The sequence below is a fragment of the Elephantulus edwardii genome, unplaced genomic scaffold (genome assembly GCF_000299155.1).
Source record: "Elephantulus edwardii isolate Elephantulus edwardi_28Jun2011 unplaced genomic scaffold, EleEdw1.0 scaffold00035, whole genome shotgun sequence".
NCBI classification, from domain to species: domain Eukaryota; kingdom Metazoa; phylum Chordata; class Mammalia; order Macroscelidea; family Macroscelididae; genus Elephantulus; species Elephantulus edwardii.
Genome location: NW_006399785.1, coordinates 21,103,354 through 21,109,792, shown reverse-complemented (window position 1 = coordinate 21,109,792; position 6,439 = coordinate 21,103,354). Strand labels below are relative to the sequence as shown.

Genomic DNA, 6,439 nt, shown 5'->3' with positions numbered 1-6,439 from the left:
GTTTCTGTAATGTGTCTAGTGTCACATTGAGTCTATAATTGCTCTAAGTTCCCTTTGTTTTCCCTGTAACCCCATCCTAGCAGTACTGGGGCATAGTATTTGATCCCCAGGAATGCTAGCTGTTGGATAAATCATGAGCCACATCTGTGAATAGTGATGATGTGTACAGAGCTGCCAGAGGGTCTGAATAGGACGTTTATTTCTGGGTCAGTGCTCTGTACACAATGAGTTTGTTGAGTTTTCACTTTCTTGCAAATCCACACAAGCGCGAAGCTTTTGCTTAGATGATGTGGAAGAATTGCAGGAAAGGAAATCAGGGCTTTTCAGACCCGATCACATTCAAGCAGGATTGTGTTTCCAGAGAAGAGCGAGGAAGAAGCTGCACTAGCTTGGACAGGACCGGCTCAGAATCTCACAGGTCACAGTTCCTGGGGTTTCAGCAGCTGAGCTCAAATCCAGCCTAGTTCCACTTGTTAAATGAACTTGTTGTTGTTAAATTTCATAAAGCTGGTCCCTATTTCTGGGCAACCTCATGCATAACAGAAGTGCTACTTGAGCTTCCATGATCAGCTGTGGCTTGGTTCTCTGGGAGTTACGAGAATTGTACTGGCTGATTTTCAGAAGTAAACTTTCAGATCTTCCTCCTTACACTGTCTTATCTAGAAGTTCCAAGGAGACTTGTTCATGATGGCTGGGCCTGAGATGCATTGACCTGGGCTCAAAGGAAGGTTCATTTGCATGGGACTGAACCTGTTTGAAATGTGAGAATTCTCCTACTGAACCTTCAATGTCTTCATTAAGGAAAGGCGTTTCACATAACTGATTCTCTCTTGTCTGGTCTTTACATAATGGTGTGATGCAGCTTACTAACCTCACAGCAATAGAGGATGTATTAAACAGAAACATCTTACTAACGCAGAGAGATATCAGGAGATAAGACCACAGGCATGCCAGCAACCTGGAATTCCCTCCAACAGGAACCCTTCCACACACAGGCTTTCAGCCCACACTGTGCTTTTAGTGCAAGTGAGGAGAAAATGGATTTTCATTTGTAGTTTAAAAATTGCCTTTAAATTTTTTATTTGGAAATAATTGTAGATTCCCAAGATTTTGGGGGGAAAAAAGTAGACAGACCCCATCACCCAGCTTCCCCTAGAGGAACAGATTTTTTTCTAAATAAACATTCTTCCTCACCGAGACAGATTTGCTTTTTAATTCACTTCCTCTCTCTAAAGCCGACACAATGTGCTGGGGGAGAAGGGGGGGGGTGGGGGAAGATGTTAAAACCTTGCCTAACCTTCCTACTTTCTTGAAGTTCTTCTCTCCTTAGTTTCTTTAGCAGTTTTTGGAACAAGACAAATCTAAGAGATAAAAGATATCACTGCTCTGAGTAAGCAATGCGATACCATGTGGTGTTTGGTTTCATCTTTGCCGCTGGTGGTAACAGCCAAGTTCAGGCTTCTGTCTCCAGCACTGTTCTTGGGCTGGTGTCAAAGTCTCAGATTGCATTGTTCAATTTACACACATATGTCCCCCAAAAAAGATTCTAACGTGATTGTTCAGCATCACCGAGGAAGGTTTGCTATTTGTTCTATAAATTCCCATGCCATGCACTGCCAGAAGAATGAACGAATCTGTCTTGGAAGAAATACAACCAGGATGCTCCTTAGAGCTGTGAGGATGGCGAAACTTCACATCCCATATTTTCAACATATTATCAGGAGGGAACAATGCCTGGAGAAGGATGTTGTACTTGTAGGAGGCAGGCAGAGGAGGGGAAGATCTTCAGTGAGATGGACTGACGCAGCTGCTGCACAATAGACTCAAACACAGCAGTGATGGGGAGAAGGGTAGGGGGCTTGGAAGGGTTCCGCTCTGTTGTTCAGAATGTCCCTTTGAGTTAGAAATGAACCAACACCACCTACCAACAACAGTTAAGTGGACTGTCTCCTGCAAAGGATCTAAAACCATATCCATATTCTACAAATTATATGAGAGGCATTGGAAAGCTGGGCTAATTGGCACATTTATTTCTTTGATATTAGGGTCTTGCGGAGTTTGATTCAAAGCTGCTGAGTGGGGCTTACTTCACATTTAATTGCCTTCCTCTTATCTCACGCGCTGTTTCCTATAGGATATCTGCTCCAGTTAGCTGTAAGAGGTAGTGGCTCAGTAGTAAATTATCACCTTCTATGAGAAATACTAATTTAATTTAAAGATAAAGCAATGTCACTTTAAAGGCTAAGGTGCATCTAACCCTTGGTGTTTCCAATTGTCTCACATGCAAGTGAAAGTTGGATAGTTAAGACCGTAGAATTGATAGCTTTTAGTTATGATGTTGGTGAAGAGTACTGAACATACCATGGACTTCCAAAACAACCACAACAAAAAAAAAATTCTGTGTTGGAAGTGCAGTTAGGGTGCTTCTTTAAAGAAGCAAGTGTAGTGAGACTTCAACTCAGAATCTTTGGGCATGTTATCAGTAGAAGTTAGTCCTTGGAAAAGGACTTCATGCTTGGAAAAATGTGGTTGTTGTTGGATGCGATAGAGTCAAATACAATTTGTAGTGATCCTATGAACGCTGTTCCAACCTGAGCCCTGTCCTATCCTGTACCATCCTCACCATCTATGACACACTAGAGCCCATCGTAGAAGTAACCACTTCAACCTAGCTCATTGGGAGTCTCCCTCTTCTTTTTGCTGACCCTCCATCTTTCCAAGCATGTTGTCCCTTTCCAAGAAAAATAGCCTTGGCTAGCTACATACCCAAATTATAAACTATGAAGCTTTGCCATCTTTGCTTCTGGCTGCACTTTCTCCAAGACATGTCTGTTTGTTGCTTTATTGTTGTTGTTATGTGCTGTTGAGTCAACTATGCATGACTTAATAGTTAATCTATGGAAAATAGGTCTGAAAAATCTGCCCTATCCTGAGTCAATCACACCATCTCTGAAACTTTTGCCCCTATTTTTGCAGTCATTGTGTCAATCCATCTCATCCAGCATCATCCTTTTCTGGGCTGACCCTCCACCCTTCTAAACATGATGTCCTTCTCCAAGAACTGGTCCCTCCTGACAAAAAAGTGTGAGAATGAGTTTCAAAATCCTTACCTCCAATGAACAACCTGTATTCACCCTTTCCAGGGCAGACTTGTTTGTTCTCTTTTCTGTCCAAGAATAAGTTCAATAATCTTCTCCAGCACCACAGCTCAAAGGCACTGATTATTCTGTCATCCTCAGTCCAGCTCTCAGATGAATATCAAGCAATTGAGAAGACCATAGCCTGGATCAAGTGCGCTTTACTCTCTAGACTGACATATATGCTTGTTAGCACTCTAGAGAGGTCCCTGACAGCAGACGTTCCTAAAGCAACTTGAATTTTGATTTCCATACTGCTAGTGCCAAGAGTGATGAATTGCAGGTTGATAGCATCTGTGGTAAATTGGTTTTATGCTGGATGATGGCTGCTCGCATCTTGGGGTATATTGCATATGGAACATCAGGGATTCTTTTGGCTTTATTTTCGTCCCCAAGTTTGTGTCAGCAGATTGCACTTGCCAGATAGACTGGAGGTCTCTGACTCATAGTCCACCAGCATTTGGGTGTGCCAGAATTTAAAAATGTAGTAATGCTGGGCTGCGTCTGCAGGCTGATGTTGTCTGCAGTGAATTGGTTTTATGTTGCATGATGGTTGCTCACATCTTGAAGAGTGTCACGTGTGGAACATCCAGGGTTCTTTTGGCTTTATTTTTGTCCCCAAGGGGGTGTCAGCAGATTGGAATTGTCATATGGATTTAGGGTATCTTGTTCATAGTCCACCAACATTTGGGCATGCCAGAATTTAAAAATGCAGTAGGGTCCTTGGGCCTGTGGACCTTGGGCCAAATGTTAATTGATTTTGGAATGAACTTTCTTTTAAGTGGTACTAAAGGATTTGTTAATTTTATCTACTGAAGTAACTTGGAGTTTCTGTGATGATGAACAACTGCGCCTTAGGTGTGTCAAACACAGAAATTGATTACCCATTATAGTGTTTGGTGGAGCTCCCAGATTGAGTCAGATTTGGACGCAGAAATGGCATTCACATCTTAAACCACATGCCTCTGGAAACTCTATAAACTTGGAGAAATGACAATAGTTATAGAAAGGCTTCAGGCCTTTTGTTCATAGGGTCACTATGAGTCATGTGCAACTTGATGATAATCAACAACAACAGTGCCAACAGTGTTGATTGTGGATCCTAGCAAGATGAAATTGCTACCAATCTCAATCTCATGATGCTGTCAATTGGCCTGAAAGTGACAACTTTTCTTTTCTTTCTATTGAGATGCAATCTATTTTGAAGACTTCAGTCTTTGGCCTTCTGCAGCAAATGCTTCAAGTGCTCCTCAGTTTCAACAAGCAAAATTGTGTCATCCACATAACGAATGTTGTTGATGAGGCTTCCTCCAACCCTAATGCCACATCTTCCTTCATAAAGTCCAGTCTCTTGAGTGATCTGTTATGCATATATATTGAAAAGTTATGGAGACAGGATACATCCCTGACACACTTCTTTCTTGATTTTGAACAATGCAGTATTCCCTTGCTCTGTGAGTGCAACAGCTTCCTTGTCTAGGTGTAAATTTCACAAGAACACAACCAAAAGTTCTGGAATTTCCATTCTTCTCAATAGAAGCCATAATTTGTTGTGATCCACACAATCAAATCCCTTTGCATAATCAATGAAACACAGATAGACATTCTTCTGGTATCTCCACTTTCAGCCAAGATCTATCTGACACTGGAAATGTTATCTCTAGTGTCATAGCCTTTTCTAAACCCAGTTTGTATTTTTGGTACTTCTAGTCATTTTTAGATAATCTTTGGTGAGATTTTACTTGAATGTGGTATTAGTGATTTGTTAAATAATTTCACACGCTGAGGAATTTTTTGGGAATGGGAATAAAAACAGATCTTTCTAGTCAGTTTTCCATATAGCTGTATTCTAGACTTCTTGACACAACTTGGTGAGCAAATCCAGGGCTCCATCTGTTTATTGAAATATATGAGTTGGTATCCCATCAGTTCTCCTGGGGCATTATTTTGCCAATTCCTACAGAACAACTTGAACTTCCTCTTTTAATACTATTGTTTCTTGAATGTATGCTATTTATTAAAATCTTCTGTGTTAGCCAGTTCTTTTTGGTACAGTGATTTTGTTTATTCCTTCCATTTTCTATCTATCTATCTATCTATCTATCTATCTATCTATCTATCTATCTATCATCTATCTATCTATCTATGTATGTATCTATCATCTATCATCTATCTATTTTTAGTTTTACAGAAAAGGTTTATTTGCTCCTCTTGGGACAGTCTCTTCCTTCCATTTCCCCAGTGTCTCCCAAGTTCTGTCTTGTCCTGACTCTGAAGCGGACTCTTGTTTCCAGAGCGCCTGAGTCCCTGTGGCAGCTTTCTCTCAGGTTCGGCAGGCACGAACTTGCTCTGGAAGAGCTTGAGGATGTGGTTCTCAATCACCTCTCACACTTTTAAATATCCCAGGGCCACAGCCAGATTCATTAGGATGACATCAGAATCAGCCTCTGTAGTGAAGTCAGCTCCTTGGCCCAGCAAGGCCACCACACACTTCACATGGATCCCCTGAATGACACACAGGAGAGGGGTCCCTCCATCCCAGTCGTAGATGTTGATTTCTACATCTCACTCCAGAAGCAATCCCACGATATTGGTAAAGCCAGCTGGGCTGGCCAGTGACAGCATGTTCTTCTGCTCCTTGGCCAGGATGTGTGGTTCAGCCCCCCACTCAAGCAGGAATTGGACAGCTTCAATAGGCTCAATCTCGCCGAAGGTCATAGCTCAGATGAGGGGGGTAAAGCCCCGCTCAGCTGGCATGTTGACTAGGTTGTCCTAGTCAACCTTTCCTCAAGTATTCCTTCAGCTGGCTCAGCTCCCCCTCGGCTGTGAGCTAGTGAATGGACAGAGTGCAGAGTTGATGGCAGTGCTGAGTCCTCGTCCCTACATTGGCAGCTGGTGAGGGTTGTGGATCATTCTGTAAGTAAAACAGCAATTAGATATGGTTTCTCTTTTGTATCACACCAGCAGTTAGCATAGTGGACATTGTGAAAATTGTGCAGGATTGGATGATGTTTCCTTTTTTTGCATATTGGAGTTTATACCAGTCAGAGGCTACTTAACAGCACTTAAGAACTATATAGCATTTGTGAATGGCAGTATCTTATCATGAGCCTCAATTGGATCTGTGCTGGATTCCAGATGTATTCAAATTCCAGTGGGTCTGTGGCACCAGCTGCACAGTTTTTATGAGTGCTGGTAACTAGCTTTCTGAGGAAGGGGTACACAATAAATATTGTTGCTATTTTTCATATTTGACCATATAATTGCCATGATTTTCCACAGGTGTCCATTCTCTTCAGCAA

The 6,439-nt window shown here is 41.9% G+C and overlaps 1 pseudogene; it reads right to left on the bottom strand.

The window, feature by feature from the left end:
* Window positions 1–5,306: 5,306 nt before the first annotated feature.
* On the bottom strand, window positions 5,307–6,043 carry LOC102868744 (annotated as a pseudogene).
* Window positions 6,044–6,439: the final 396 nt, after the last annotated feature.